This window comes from Equus caballus, chromosome 4 (assembly GCF_041296265.1).
Source record: "Equus caballus isolate H_3958 breed thoroughbred chromosome 4, TB-T2T, whole genome shotgun sequence".
Classification (NCBI taxonomy): domain Eukaryota; kingdom Metazoa; phylum Chordata; class Mammalia; order Perissodactyla; family Equidae; genus Equus; species Equus caballus.
The window spans coordinates 94,219,151-94,223,444 of NC_091687.1; the positions used below are offsets into that span (position 1 = coordinate 94,219,151).

General features: G+C 43.9%; 1 protein-coding gene across 2 annotated transcripts in view; it reads right to left on the reverse strand.

The window, feature by feature from the left end:
• Positions 1 to 4,294, reverse strand: part of SLC13A4 (solute carrier family 13 member 4) — a 42,385-nt gene that overhangs the window by 24,958 nt on the left and 13,133 nt on the right. The window lies entirely within an intron of this gene.

The window sequence follows — 4,294 nt, forward strand, 5'->3', positions numbered from 1 at the left end:
CACTTTTTAAAAGAAATATAAAAACACTCTGTAATTATGATATGAAAATGATTTCAAAGAATAAACATAGTTATAATTTTATCTTAATCCTAAAAAATTATTAAAATAACCTTGGATTTGTCCCCAGATCTCATTATTCTCTTTTTAGCTTTTGGGAAAATTATGTTCATTTGTTATTAGAAAGTTAATACATGTTCATTATGGAGAACTTCAAAATATAGACAAATTTAAAGATGAAATTACCCTTAATCTTCCTACTGTTAATACTTTGGTATATTTTCTTTAATAATTTTTTAATATCTATGTAGATACATAATTGGATTTATACAATATGTACAGTTTTATATCCTGCTTTTTAAAATTTTACATCGTACACTGATCATTTTCTTAGGAGACTTAAATTTGTTGGAAAAAGCCATGTTAATGGCAGCATAACGTATCAAAGAATTTATTTGGCCATTTTCCTTTTGTTGAATATTTAGGTTGATTCCTTTCTCCCCCCTACTACAAATGGAGCAAAGAATAATTTTCTGCTTAATTGTTAACCTTATATAAATGTGATTATTTCCTTAGGATAAAGTTCTTGAAGGTGTCTTTATAACTTGCCTTAAACCTTAGAAAAAATTTTAAATTTAAAGGACTCCAAATAATTCCAAAGTTCCAAAGTGTTCCAAAATGATAATAGTACAAGGAACACCCATACACCCTCTTTATCTATATATATATTTTTTCTGACAAACATTTGAAGGTAAGTTACATACATTTTGGCCCTTTACCCCTAAATACTTCAGTGTATATTTCCTAAGAATAGGGTTTTCTCTTACACAACCACAGCACCAGTCATCAATTTCTTCCTGCTTTTGAATGATGAGGAAATTGAGCCATAGGCCTGTTAAAAAGACGTTTCGTGTGTTTGGGGTCCGCGGACCCGCTTTTCACTGATTCCCTCACTTGGAATGCTCTTCTCATTTCTTCTTGTACAGACCCAGCAGACCTCAAAGCCCTGTTCAGGCCTGGTGCCCTCCAGAAAACCTTCCTTTGTGACTCTAGCCTCTGACTCCAGAACATTCCCTGTGGGCACCATTAATTCCACACCTCACAGAGCACTAGGCAATGCTTGAATTGTTGCTTCCTGATTGTATTGTTTATTTTTCATGTGTACCTCTCTCGTCTCTCAACTAAATTTTAGGCTGCAAAAGACCTTTCAAGATCTCTAAACACTGAGTAGAATGATATGCAAAAGAAGATGCGCAATAAATATTTGTCACATACGCGAGAATTGTTCCCCAAAATGCAACCATGACAGAAGTTGAGAGCAAAACATATAGAAAAGTTTAACCTCTGATTTAGAAACCCTCTCAAATGAGAAAACAAGAACATTTTTAACTGCAGAAAAAATAAGAATTGAACAGGGAAGGAAACATATAGTGAAATATGTAGCATTTGAAATAAACAATATTTACATAATCATACTGTTAAACTTTGATTATGGAATTAACAAAAATGGTGATATTCGTATATTGCGAGGATGGAGGGAGGGGAACTGGGACATGTACCAGAACAAAAGCCTCATCTGGTGTAATTGGAAGCCAACTGAGAATGTCTAAAAGTGCTAACTCGAGAATTAATATAAGAATGTCAGGTAGGGATGCGGAGTTTAATACCAGCAGAAGCAGTTAACAAAGTTAAGAGTTGCTGACTCTAGGAGTGAGAGGTGGGACCCTGTGAGCGGTGCAGGGGGGAGGGGTGGGAAAGGAGACTGCTGGTTTTTCATTATCAGCTTTTCAGTATTATTTGATTTTTTTTTTTTAAAGATTTTCTTTTTTCCTTTTTCTCCCCAAAGCCCCCCGGTACATAGTTGTATATTCTTCGTTGTGGGTCCTTCTAGTTGTGGCATGTGAGACGCTGCCTCAGCGTGGTCTGATGAGCAGTGCCATGTCCGCGCCCAGGATTCGAACCAACGAAACACTGGGCCGCCTGCAGCGGAGCGCGCGAACTTAACCACTCCGCCACGGGGCCAGCCCCAGTATTATTTGATTTTTAAACTCTGCACATAACACTTTGCTAACGTAAAAGCCAAAATAAAGGCAACCTGCTCCATTTCCCCCTTCTCTCTTCCGCGCCAGGGAGATGTCGTTGTGTCCGGTTGACAAGGTTTGTGTAGCAGTGGAAGGATCATCTCTCTGTGACCATTTCCGAAGGAAGCACCCTCTGCTTGTGGTTAATCTAGTTTTGTTCCCAAGCCCAGTCCTCACTGTCAGTGTCACTAATGCTCCCGGAGGGCAGAGAAGGCCCCCTGCTCTGCTGGGCTTGTGGCTCTGGGGCAGAGTTCCCCTTGGGAGAGGCAGGAAGGCTGGGGGCCCTGACCGTGGGGGGAGATGCTGCCCCCTAGCGGGAGGTGGGAGAGCCGCTGGGATGCCTGAGGGCTACGGCTGAGCTGGGGCCTAGGACGTTTCTGGCTGCACCCTTACCTTCCCAGGCTTGTAGGAGGCAGCTCTGTAGCCGAAGCGGTGTTTTGATTTCCTCTGTCTACCAAGGAAGAAAACCCACAGAAGACATGGGACACAGTAGTCCTGGGTAACGGTCCCTCCCCTGGCCCCATGACTTGCAGCCCTCTGCAAAGCTTTTAGAGGCAGTGCTCAGCACGGTTACTTCCCCAGGGGACTGACCGACGACATTTTAGTTTTTGGCTCTTTGGTACGTGTCATAGGAGAATACTAGTTTGTGATGGCCTTTTAGGAGGCTCAGAGCCTACACGAGAGATGGGGCTACTTTCTCTGGGTTCCTTTCAAAGGGAAGGAGTGAGGAGCCAACATGTAAAGACTGCCCTAGACACGCCAGGAATTCTGCATTTTGCATTCGCTATCTCCCTTGAGACCCACAACAGTCCTAGGAGGCAGGTACTGTTAATATCTCACTTCGCAGATGAGGAAATAGACTCAGAGAGGTTACAGAAGGTTTCCAAGGTCACAGTGTGAGAGATGGAGTCCGGATATCAATCCAGGTCCATCTGAATCCAAAGCTACTAGACAACATGCCACTCAGGATGGGCTAATTGGAAACCAGGCATCGCATTCAACTCTAGGGGAATTTTCTTGGTCTCCCAGACAGCATGGGCCAGCACACATTCCTCACCTTCATTCATAATCACAGTCCTGACACTGGCCCTAAATACCTGGGCCTGGGATGCTGTAAGCCCTAGGCCCAGCTTTAGCGGGATCTTGGCCCTGTGCTGTTTTCTTATTTGGTGTTTGGTGGGCTCAGGTCTATTCACGTGCCCTCCCGGCCCCCTTGTAAGTGATGCCATGTGCTTGGGCAATGCAGCCTGGGTGTAGTTTGTGATAACGAGGGAGCACAGTCAAATGGGAAAGAGTGTGGACTCTGGAGTCAGCCAGGACTCAGCTGTGTGACCCTGGGCAAGTTATTCAACCTCTCTGGGCTTCACTTTTCTCATCTAAAAAAAAAATGAGGGGGAGGGGCTGGCCCCGTGGCCGAGTGGTTAAGTTCGCGCACTCCGCTGCAGGCGGCCCAGTGTTTCATTGGTTTGAATCCTGGGCGTGGACATGGCACTGCTCATCAAACCACGCTGAGGCAGCGTCCCACATATCACAACTAGAAAGACCCACAACGAAGAATATACAACTATGTACTGGGGGGCTTTGGGGAGAAAAAGGAAAAAAAATAAAGAATAAAATCTTTAAAAAAAAAAAAAATGAGGGGGCTGGCCCCGTGGTCGAGTGGTTAAGTTTGTGCGCTCCACTGCGGTGGCCCAGGGTTCGGATCCTGGGCGCGGACATGGCACCGCTCGTCAGGCCACGTTGAGGTGGTGTCCCATATGCCACAACTAGAAGGACCTGCAACTAAGATATACAACTATGTACCAGGGGGGATTGGGGGAGATAAAGCAGAAAAAAAAAAAAAAAAAGATTGGCCACAGTTGTTAGCTCAGGTGCGAAACTTTAAAAAAAAACGATAAAAAAAAATTAAAAAAAAGGAGGATTATGCGAGTCCCTACCTTTTGTAAGGCTGTTGTGAAGCTTAAATGACACATACAAACCAGCTGGCATGGCCTGCCACGTTGACAGCCAGGATTCCTGGTGGCTCTTCCTGTTACCAAGTGGTCCACACAAAGGCTGAACTGGTCTGAGGCCATTAGCATGCAGAGAGGGCCCAGGCACAAGGCTGCCTTTTTCCCTTTAAAAATAAAATCCCGTCCACTGGGGGTGTTTGTTAGTTTTCTAGCCCATTGATTTTTCTTTTACAATAAAACCTTGGTTATTCAGAACCCCTCTGG